Source organism: Sinohyriopsis cumingii, chromosome 16 (genome assembly GCF_028554795.1).
Source record: "Sinohyriopsis cumingii isolate HCF-2022 chromosome 16, ASM2855479v2, whole genome shotgun sequence".
Taxonomy (NCBI): Eukaryota; Metazoa; Mollusca; class Bivalvia; order Unionida; family Unionidae; genus Sinohyriopsis; species Sinohyriopsis cumingii.
In genome coordinates, this window is record NC_142976.1 from 80,397,235 (window position 1) to 80,409,861 (window position 12,627).

At 33.3% G+C, this 12,627-nt stretch overlaps 1 protein-coding gene across 1 annotated transcript in view; it reads left to right on the forward strand.

The window, feature by feature from the left end:
* The first annotated feature begins 8,969 nt into the window (after window positions 1–8,969).
* Window positions 8,970–12,627, forward strand: part of LOC149780880 (uncharacterized) — a 78,315-nt gene continuing 74,657 nt past the window's right edge. The window contains exon 1 of the mRNA XM_089936432.1: window positions 8,970–9,050. The gene's annotated coding sequence lies outside the window, so the exon portion shown is untranslated. The remainder of the gene's footprint in view (window positions 9,051–12,627) is intronic.

The window sequence follows — 12,627 nt, forward strand, 5'->3', positions numbered from 1 at the left end:
GCCCATAATGTGTTATATAGGACACAATGTACTAATCATATGGAAAAATGGGAACCAGCCTGGAAATGGGTGAATATAAAGTAGAGTACATATGGGTTTGGCTGACCAGGATTGGTTTAATAATGTAAGTTATGTTTTAAGAAAAAGAATCTTTTGAGAGCTTATCCTAGTTGTAAGTGAAAAAAAATATAGAGACATGGTTTTATTGATGGAATTTCAGTCCTTTAACAGTCTTGAGTTTGGAACACTCATTACTAAAATTAGCACATGGCTCTTTGGTGCGGAATTGAAAGCACATGTTTCAAACACATGCAGGTCCAGAAAATGTCATGGCTTATATCCTTTCCTCTACACAGAAGCTGACATCCAGGTATCATCTATACTGATAAACATAGGTTTGATCATGAACACTCAGAAATTTTAAGTTATTGAATTTTTAAAATCGTGGTGTTTGCATATATTTACTATGGGAACTGAATTAGTACAGTGAGTCCTAATGTGTCTTTAACTCTTCCCCATCCCCCCTTTTGTACATACATGTATTGTAAGCAGGCCTAAGTTGTGAAAGTTGCAATAAATGCAGGATAGAGTAATGCTCATAAACCTGATTTTGACAGTACTGAAGATTACTTTTACATGTCAGAGATTTGACAGAGAGTAGAAATAATTACAGGCCATAAACCCCCTCAGTCTTAATGGTGTCCTGTTATTTTCATTAATAGAAAAGTTTTGTGTGTTTTACCATAATCTTATCATCCAGATCTTAGCTACTGAATGTCTATCATTCCAACTCAGTCCACCACCCATTGTGGATTGGGTTAAAAGGTTGTCTTGTACCATACTGTTGTGTTTGGGGGTCAGCTTTCATTGAACATTAATGGTGCCTAGTTTTGATTTTGCCTTGCACATTTCAAAGGAAATAGTCAGTATAAACCAAAATAAATTTAAAAAAACATAATTACAGAGAGAAAAACTGTAACTTTGTTTACTGATTTCTTGCTCAGAATATTTTAATTCAATCAAATAGACTGGTATCATGGTGTAAAGATTGGGAACTTTATTTAGACACTTCTGGCTCAACATAAACCATATGTAGATATGGTCTGTAATCAAACAGTTCAACCAAGGTAAATTCATTAACATTATCACAGATTGGAAAATCCATTTTCTCCCTTTATCACTTGTGTTTTAAATCTCTCTGCAGAATCCTTTAAATCTTGGCATTATAATGATAACCGGAAACTGCTCTGAAATAAATGAGTTCAAAGTTCTGTTATGTGTTCTTGTTATTTTTTAATAGATAAGATTGCTTTTTTCAAATATATACTTTTTGTATGAAAAGGTTATTTGATCATAAAGACTGTGCTTTCTCAGGTGTAACAAATGTTAATCAGTATGAAATTACTTTTTCCTGATGTTATGGAACATCTGAAAGTACATTAGTTGGTTTATAATTCCCAAGTTTTATCACTTCCAGCTCATTTGTATCACATAGAGGGGTGTTTGTGGGGTGAAATGTACAGTAGTACGGTGATGACCATTTGTTTTCTGTTTATGATTTTTGTTTCTGGAGCTTAACTGCATACCTTTCTTGCTTGTCATACATGTCAGACTAATCAAGTAGAGGTAATTTTAATACTTAGGACTTTCTGTATTTACTATTTTGTACCTGCATAAATATGGTGAGATACAGTACTTACTTCTCCACCATGAGTAGTGTCTAAAATAATAATGTTATGCATTAACAGTTTTTGAAAGTAACATATTTTCTTCATCAGTGGCTGCATTCAACTTAAACTCTGATAATATCTTGACAGGTATAAAGTTTATTTTGCATACACAAGGAGTTCCATCATGCCTGTTTCATCTGCTAAAACAGGACTATTTTTGTAACTGTAAAGTTTTTGAAAAGTCACATGTCTTCTACATTTGTTGCTGCTTTCAACTGAAACTATTAAAATATTAGCTTAGATCTAATGTTTATACACTGTTATGCTAGGATTTGCTTTCTCTTTTGACTGTTAGCCTGCTTATGGAGAAAGACATCTTTCATCATAGTAAACAATGTTGTATTCAAAAGAAACTTTAGGATAATAGGTGTAAAGTTTCTATGCTGGTATGTGAGGAGTTCCCATCTTGTCTTTCTATCCCACTTAGACATTAGGGTTAGCAATGTTCAAGTTTTGTGTGAAAGTCTGTAAAAAGTCAGATACCGTCTTCTGCTGATTTTCAATATTCAGAAATTTCTTACTACAGTAATAGAGTTTCAAAGACCTGTGACAAGTATGCATTTCTGACACTGTGATATTTGGAACACTTGTTATAATGGAAAAAAATGATACATAGGTAGTATATAAAAAGACATCTGGATCATATTGCCGAAATTGAGTTCTGTATTATAGGTACAAGTATAGTTGAGAGTGATGGACCATAGGGTGCTAGCATAAAGTTGAGTGATGGATCATAGGGTATTTGCATCAGTAGTGCAGAAGTTTCGGGTGATGGACCAAAGGGTACTAGCAAACGTAGTGAGAAAATTTAGAGTGATGGTCCATATGGTGCTAGCAAAGTAGTGCAAAAATTGAGAGTTCTTTATCATAGGGTACTAGCAAAAGCAGTGCAGAACTTGAGAGTGAACTTGGTAACATCATAAGTAGTACAAATATTGAGAGTGATGGATTATAGGGTACCAGTATAAGTAGTACATATAATTGTGAGTGATGTACTATAGGGTACCAGTATAAGCAGTACAAATATTGAGTGTGATGTACTATAGGGTACCAGTATAAGTAGTACATATAATTGTGAGTGATGGACTATAGGGTACCAGTATAAGTAGTATGAAAATTGAGAGTGATGGACCATTGGGTACTAGCATAAGTAGTATAAAAAGTGAGAGTGATGAACTATAAGGTACCAGTATAAGTAGTATATATAATTGTGAGTGATGGACTGTAGGGTACCAGCAGTTGTTCAGAAATTGAGAGTGATGGACTATAGGGCACTACTTATTATTAGGAGTCTTCATTTAAGCGGGGGGGGGGGGTGTGACTGGGTGATATGTGTTTATAATATTGACCTACAATCCCAGCTATTTGTACCCCTGTTTTGAGTTTAAAAATAAAAAGCAACAAGGTAATTTTGTCACATCATTCATCAGTTTATAATTTCTAACTTGATGTTTGTGGTCAGACCAAAAAGCTGTAAATGTTGACAACCTGATGGACTGTTCAGTGTGCTTTTCTGGTTCCTCGAACAAGTCATTTTTAATAAGAACTGTGTCATCTGCATTCAATATTTGCAATGTATTGTGCTAATATTTATAAAAACAAATGAATAAGATACAAAGGTGTAACTCTTATATACACGAGTTAAAGGGATGTGACTCACAAAGTTACAAAAATTGATGGTATTATTCAGAGATTATCAAAGTTGGTGAATTGCATCACATCAGTTGCATGAAAAAATAGATTTGCCCATGCAAATATGACAACTGTGTTGGTAGTAAAACACCTATAACTTTTTTTAAACAATGTTAACAAGATGACAGTGTTAGAGACCCCCCTGGCAATGATCAGGTTAGAAATTATAAATTGATGAAAGAAATGACTGGTTTGTTCATTTTTGTTTATATTGTTGATGTTTTTAGCTTTTAAATTGCTAGACTAGTTAAGTGAAAACTTTAGATGACTCTTGTCATACAAGTTCCTGGCCAAGTTATACCAAAGACAAAAATGGTTCTAGCAGCTGCCTTGCTTGGCATTCAGCAATATGAGGTTAGTGTTAGGACTGGTCAGCCAGGTGTCATGATAATGTAACTAGGTGGGGCATGATGCTACTGATGCTACATGTCTGTGGCATGATGCCCCAGTGCTAGACATCACTATAAACTGCCACACTGCAGACAGCATAGCAATATGACTGAACAATTGTTAAAGCTATGTTAAAAATCAAAATCAGACACACACACACACACACACACACACACAAGTTCTTGTGGCTTTTGCACATTTGAATTTGATCAAAATGGTGACTTTTGATGAAGTCACCAAAGGATTTGAATGTATTTGTATCAAAGCTATTCTTGCTTTGAAATTATGAAATTGCAATATTGTAAAATTCTGTTGTATTGTCAATATACAATCTCTCAGGACAGAGGTATTGATCAATAAGGTTCACGATATAATATCACAGGTTTTGAAATAAGAGTACAAATTTACACGTAGTTTAGATCAGGGGTGCAGAAAATTCTGCCTGCTGACACAATTTTTTCGGCTCATATCCATACTTTTTATGCATGTGCATTCGTAGGACTTTTATTTTCAGCACAAAACTTGCACAGTGTGGCCAACGAGTTCCAGTCAAGGTTGATTATGACCCATGTTAAAATTTGAGTTGAGCACCCCAATTTAAGTACAAAAAGTGTTTTGAGAAGATATTCTGGTTTGGGATAAATATTTGCATGGCAGTAGGTCATGATATATGGATGGTTGCCTTGACAGAATCACATTTCAGTGAATTGTCTAAAAATGTGAACTTTCTCAGATTACAAAGATGATTTGTTTTCGTAGTGACTTGGACTAGTTCAGTTTATTGCTTTGATTGATGATGTAAGCTGCAGACTAGATATTTGGAAAAACGTTATTGTACAACATCCATTAACCACTAATGCTGAACATGTAACAACTGCGTACACAAAACTGAGACTTTAAAAGGCAGCATCACAAAACTGACCTCAAAAAGAGTGCATACTTCATAATAGTGAGGACAGAGAGTATCATTATGGACTTGTCTTATAAATGACAATCAATAAGCGACTACGAAAAGAACAAGTAATTAATAGCAGCAAAGATAATAACACTGCAATTCAAAGTGACAATCAGTAAGTAATGCTTATGACAGTTGGTTATTAATTAAAGCAGCAAATTGTCTTATAAATGCTGTAGCTAGATGAACCACAGCCATTTGAAGATCTAGTCAGTAAGCAATAACTATGACAGTTGGTTATAATTAAAGCAGTAAATCTTTATATAAATGCTGTACCTGATAGGCAGTGTACATGGTATAGCTTGTAACTTAAATCTACTGGTTTAATAACAGATAGTTACAGATGGAATTGCTCTCTCTCTGTTTGGTTTACAATCATTTCATCGCTTAAATTTAAAAAAAAAGATGTGTAATCATCATTTCTAATACTTATTTTTTATATTATTGTCTGCTAGGCAATGCTGTATATTATGCACAGTCAGTGCATTGATTGAAAAAAATATTTGCATGCTATTAGGATGGCTGCAGTTTTCAGAGTGGATTTTGAAGGTTAGTTTTATGTGCAGTTATTCACATGAGTGCAAAACAAGTAATTATAAAGAGTTTAGTTGAATTAAACTATTGAAAATCAAGAATGTGCTGTATAATGAGAGACTGGATCTCAAATTGGAGACAAAATAAATGTATTTATAGAAAAAAATATAACATTGTGAAGCCAACATATCAGTTTTTAAGGAAAACAGCTATCTTTAAGGAATTCTATAATGCAGCTACAAGGAGTAAATGTGACATGTATCACTCAGATTTTATATTTGCATTATCTCTCTATCAGTTATTATTTTCTTGATGTGCAATATATTTATTTTACAACTTTAATTATTTTATATTGGTAACTGTTGTGTCAGGCGTTTTTAATGTGCTCTTCATTTTGTTAAGGCGCTCAAAAGAAGTGGAGACAATTAACCTTTTTTTCATTAAAAACATGTTCAGATTTTTACTCATCTCAAAATAGTAAAAAGTCAGACCAATTTCAAAACACCAATCAGACATCAAAATTTATATCTGACTTTTCTTTTGAGACCCTGCTCAAAATATTGATATCTGATTGACTAATTTCCAATTGCTGACCAATTGGACATAATAATTTTTGTATGAATCAGAGTTTGAGTGTGAGAATGTGTCTGTAATCAAGGAGCCTGGAGTGTCTGGAGGAAAATATAAATAGACCTAAATCCATTTATCATGGCAAATAGCTAGTAGCAGAGATTAAGCCTCAAGTAATAGTGGTGCAAAGTGAGTGTGCTGCTACTGTGCATATTAGTTTAGAACTGGATGTGAGAACTAAAATAGTTAATATTATTTTTTAATATGACCATGTTTGTCAACTACTAGTTTACTTTGGAAAAAAATTGGGGATAAGAAAGTTTTCCCTAAATAATTTCTGTCCAGAGGTCAACAAACTGATCTTTATGCATTTTTCAAAAGTAGTCATTATGTTATGATCCCAAAATGTTTCAGCTTGGTTGTTATTAATTCTTTTTATACATTTTCCATTTAACTTGGTTTGCTTACTTCTGATGATCAGTTGGTGTAAAGTCATATCTCATTAGACTGGTTACCATGGAAGTGTGATGTGCAATTAGTGTGCCAATACAAGAGGGGACCAGTCCAGTCTACTTGGCTAAAGCCAGGAGGTCCTGATCAGTTATTAATTTGTCCTATTAGACTGTATCCATGATTGACAGAAGATCCTAGGGTTTAATACATTAGTCATTCTATTCATTTTCAATCTCAAAGAGCAACCACCATAAACTCTGCAGGGACCTTATTAACTTGTCTTAGGCAGCCATTCATAACTGGGATGAGCAAACATATATCATTTTTGTTTGATAAGAAATTAACATGTCTTGACAGGCCAGGCAAGCATTAGAGTGAGAGCTGACTTAATGAAATTAAATATTTCTTGTAAGGAGAATAATATGGAAATTGTCCAGAGTCATGGATTTGTTTGTTTGTAAGATTTTGTTTGCACAATATCCATGTGATGCACATAGTTTCATCCAAAGTATTGTTATGCTGTAATTTTTTGAATTACTGTAAATAAGTTTAAACAGGCATCAACTGTTACTGAATTTGGTGAGTAAGCATATTTGACTATTCACTAAAACTTGTCACTAATGTGATGAGACAACAATGTTCTGAATTGACTATTCATGAAATCTTGTCAATAACATGCTGAATTAACTAGTCCCTAAAACTTCTCACTAATGTGCTGAATTGACTATTCGCTAAAACTAGACACTAACTTTCTGAATTGCCTGATCATGAAATCTTGTCATAAATATGCTAATTGACTATTTCCTAAAACTTGTCACTAACATGCTCAGTTGACTGTTCCATAAAACTTCTCACTAATGTGCTGACTTGACTATTCATTAAATCTTGTCACTAACATGCTTATTTGACTAGACACTAAAACTTAACACTATCATGCTGAATTGACTGTAGTCAAGTTGCTGAATTGAATGTACATCTATTCACTAAAACTTGTCACATGCATGCAGAATGAATGTTACTAACTCGAACATGTAACTGACATGCTGAATTGACTATTCACTAACATGCAGAATTGACGATATTCTCTAAAACTTATCATTAACATGCAGAATTGATGATATTCTCTAAACTTATCACTAATATGCTGAATTGACAGTATGCACTAAAATTTGTCTCCAAAATGCTGAATTTACTGTATTCTCTAAAACTAGTCACTAGCTGAATTGATGATATTCACTAGAAACTTGTCAATAACATGCTTAATTGACTATTCATTAAATTTGTCACTTCCATGTTTAATTGCCTATTCACTAAATGCTGAATTGATGGTATTAACTTTGTTGTAACTTACATACTTAATTGCATCTTTGCTAGCCATGGTTACAATACGACAACCCTATCTATGCCTTGGCAGACCAAACATATTTTAGTGCTTTGCCCTAGTGACATCTATTGGATTTCATGAGTTGCCTCCCTTAGTATGTAATGCCAACTAACCAATAGCATGCAACAGCAGTGCATTGTACATCAGCTGAAAATGGTGGAGGCAATTAATTTAAAAAGGAAACTTTGTAAGTTTAACATAAAAATATGACTACGTACCAGAGGGAAGTCATTACAGGTATATTTGAGTGTCAGGTATTTGTACAAACTTGGAACGGCAGTTGAAAATTGCTTATAAGAAGTTATTTATCAGTCTAGTCAAATTGAGTGCTTCCTTTGTCTCGATCGTGTTTGGACAGTGTTCAAATTTGAACAACTTAATTTTGGTTGGATGAAGTGGCTTGCTGCCACATCCAATGAAATTCACAGACCCAAGGCTCAGAAATTTCTGCTTGATATATCAAGGTGTAGATAGGGTATATGAACCTTGGCTAGCAAAGATGACTTAAATGACTCTTCAGTAACATGCTTCATTGATTGTGTTTACTAACATGCTTCATTGATTATGTTTACTAACATGCTTAATTGATTGGGTTTACTAACATTCTTAATTGACTATTTGTTAAATCTGTCGCTAACATGCTGAATTGATTGTATTCACTAAAACTTGATGCAAACAAGCTGAATTCATGATATACACTAAAACTTGTCACTAACTTGCTTAATTGGCTACTAATTAAAACCTGCTGAACTGATTTTATTTACGAAAACTTGTCACTAACATTTTTTATTTTTATTGACTGTAAGTCTCAAAGATGCTGAATTGGTAATATTCACTCTTAATTTTGTCACTAACAATTGACTAAAATCACTCAGTGATCGTAAATTATAAAGCTGAATAAAAAATAAAACATCTGTGGTTCCGGTTACCCAATGCAACCAACCCTAGTTTTAAATGTTGACCCATTTCTTGTTTACAAAACAAAAGCACCAAAATTTGGAGAAATTTGAAGGAAAAAAATGAACAAAGGGATGTAACTATGATCAAAGTTGAATTCAGGATGCAAATGACACTTTTTTTCTAATTAATGCTTCATTTAAATCTGTATGGACAAAAACCCACCCAAAAAACAACAAATAAAGTTTTTAACAACCTATCTACCTTAATTTTTTTCATGTAACCAGAACCACACATATTTTTTCATTTAGTCTAATTTGAGTCATTAATTATAAGTGATTATTGAAGAACATTTTCCATTTTCTTTACAGATCTTGAGAGCACACATGATATTGATGCAGTCAGTTGTATAAGGGGTCTGAATTGCCAAGACTTGCATCCTTTGGTAGGTTTTTTAATGGTCATCAGTGATTGAAGGGTTGGACTTAACATTTCACATTAAAAAATAACTGGTATGTCTCACTTCCCATTTGTGTTGCTTCATCAGTAAAATCAGACTTGTGAACAGTTAATACAAAAATGTCATTTTTACAGAGCATTACCTTATATCAGAAAGGTTATGCTCCCTTATAGTAGGCCCCAACAACTGAATTCAGAAGTAGGCTTCACTCACAGGCATCAGCTTTCTAGAATCAGATGATATCCATTCTGCTTGCTACTTTAGCTAGAAAATTAAAGGCTTACACAAACCGAATTGTCAGAATGTTAACTCTAGGATATTTGTATACTGCAAGATGCTAGAAAGCACAAAGATTGAACAAAACAAAACCACTATAGGGAACAAGTTCTCATAACATAATTACATTGATGTAGACTGAAAATGGTTAAATTATGGGAAAAAAAGTTTTGCCAAGTCTAAATTATGATAGCATGAATCTTTTCAACTCCAGATTTTTGCAGTTGAAACATATATTTGTCAAACAAGTTTTCAGTGATCAACATTAAATTTGTTTTGATGATTTCATTAGAATATACACAGTTGAATAATCATTCTGAATAATATTGCTTTAAATGAAATTAAAAAAAATAATTTATTGTTGGATCCTGAACAAGTCCTTGTTTACAAGGCATGTCTGCAAAAAGTGGTTTTGTGTATGCTGACCATGTGCCTTACTCTGGTTTGATAAATAAGATCCAACAAGTTTAGAAGTTTTTATATTTCAGTGTTTTTCTTTTCTAAAATCTTAAAATATTTCTTTTTGAGAAATGTGATGAAATAATGTTTTGGAACTTATAGTTCACTTACACTCAACTGATAAAGGCTTATACAAACTATAAATAACTTGTATTACTTATAAGTGAACTGTAGGTAAAGTATGGATCAGTATTGTGTTTGCTTATACTGTACATAGACTTGTACAGACTGATGTTTCAAGTGACCAGTAAATCCTGTATAAGTGAAGCATATATTATGTACAAGTTGGAATAAGTCATTTTCATATCAGTATTTGTAGCTCAACTGGTCATCATACTGGCCTGTCGTCTTTCGTTTATTGTCTGACATGTTTGATGTCTGCCACTCCATCTTTAAGTACACAAATGTTATCGCTACAGCTCGCAAACTACCTGAAGGATTGACATGAATCTATATACGCTTATTCATCATATAGTTTAATTGGTCCTAAATAAAAATGTAGGTGCTCAAACATCCAATATGGACTCAGATTTTAATTATTTTCCCTTTATAGTCACTACATTTGTAAGTCAGTAATGTACTTTCCATGTGCAAAATATCATAATAAATTAAGTTAATCAAAATTATCTTCAAAGATGAATTTATGATGAAGTTCTTATTATAGATTAGCCAGCATTTTTTGGAATGGCCAGACTGTAAACACATTTCATTTCTTTTCCAAGCACATCAGTGCCTCGTTACTCAGTGAGCACTGTGACCAATTACACACTCAAACACCACTATAAAGCTATTATTCTATAGATTAAATGGTTTCTTTTGTATCAATACCAAGAATACTTAAATCAATGTTCTAATAACCAACTGGGACAACATTTGTGGTACTGACTCAGAAACAGTTTCTGTGTACTGACCCAGAAGCAATAATTGTGACCACTATGGCCACCACAACAACCATCTTGCAAATTTTGCTAGTGGTACTTATTCTGATGGATAGTCATATCCACATGTGATTCTTACTGAAAGACTTGTTAACATGTCAGCTTGGTCTTGAATGAAAATGGTGCTAATCTGTCATCCAGTATGGCCACCATGGAAGTCATATTGAAAATGTTGTCACTACTCATTGTGAATGAAGAGATGCATTGACATGGACTTTTTACTGAATGAAATTTTATGATGTTTAGTTGGTCCTAAATCAAAATTGCAGGAAGATTTTTGAAGTTTGTACTAATTATGCTTTCAAGTATTGCCACCTATACTAAAATAAAAACACCCATCCATCTTTTGTCCATAATTGCTATTTTCAATTTTCTTCTCAAAAACTGCCTGGCCAGTTTCAGCCAAATATGGCACATAGCATCCTAGCATAAAGGACTTTCAGTTTTGTGCAAATGCTGCCAGTCTGCTGAAACATTTGCTGCTGATACTAAAATTATAAAAATCTTTAAATTACTTCTTTCTTTGAACCTCTAAGTGGAGTTTGTTCATATTTTTTTAAACTTCCTTGCATGAAGACCTTTCAAATTAAAACAAATGATTTTAAACTGCCATAAAAAAATGGCAGCTGTTACTATAAATAGATAAATCTTTAAGTGACTCCTTCTCCAAAACTATTGAATGAAGTTTGACCAGACTTAAGAGGGAGCATGAATTATTTCAAGATTTTTACAAAAATATTTTGGATGATTTCTTCTCAAAAACTATTCAGCAGAATATTATCAAATTTTTTGCTTTGGGGCATAGAAGGCTTTCAAGTTTATAAGCTGGTACCTACTGACCCAGATTTATTGGCAATTGCTTTTGTATATGGCTATTTGGCAGACATCAGCCATGGGAGTAATCTCAGGCTCACATGGGAATTGTGTTTCATTTTCTTATATTCACGAACCCTTAGATAGATTTTGTTCATACTTGGGATGAATCAATATGGAGTTAAGTTCAGTTCTTTGACCATGTGGTCAAGGTCACAGTTTATGTTAAAGCCCCAGTGCTACTGTTTCATGCAAAAATCATATCTACCAAATCATCAGAATAATACTGAATATTGAAAGATATTGGTCCTAAACTTTGTTGGGTTCCATTAGAACCAGATAATATTGACATTTTATCACATTATGAGCCATGTAATTTCTCCCTCAAACTGAGAAACCCACCAATTTTTCACATTTATCAGCAATTTTAGACAAAAGCCTGAACATAAGATTTGATGACATCACATTGTAAAGATAAGAAGCCAACACCATGCTACATTGGATGTGGTAAGTGATCCTTTGTAACACACAATTCTCATTTTGCATTTGATATGATGCAGTACATGGCCTTGCATTTTTGAGTGTTTTCTATAAAGACACAACTAACATACATTACTTTTTTAGTCTGTGTCATATCCTTACCAAATTACATGGAAATCTGTAACACCTGGGTTTGTCTTCAGCCCAAGTTTGCCCTTAAAAGTATTCCAGCTCACCAGCTGATTAGCAATATTCACCCCAGTCTTTTTTTATGTAATGCACACTCATTCTTCTCTGATCCAGTTAAAAACTATAGGCCTGCCTCTCTTCATTCCCTCCTGAATCATTTTGTCTGCCACATATGAATGTTGTTGTTATTAGATTAGTCACTGATGGAATTTATTGAATGTACAGTATCACATCACTTCTTTTGGAGCACTCACAGAAAGAATGGAATCAGGAGTGAATTAGGAGACTGAATTAAGGGGTGGCACTTAAATTGAAAACTGAATATTTGAACATTGTTTAAACCTAACATCTTTGGTTATTTCAAAAAACAGTTTATGTCAGATAGTTTTTTAATAACTCATTTTCTT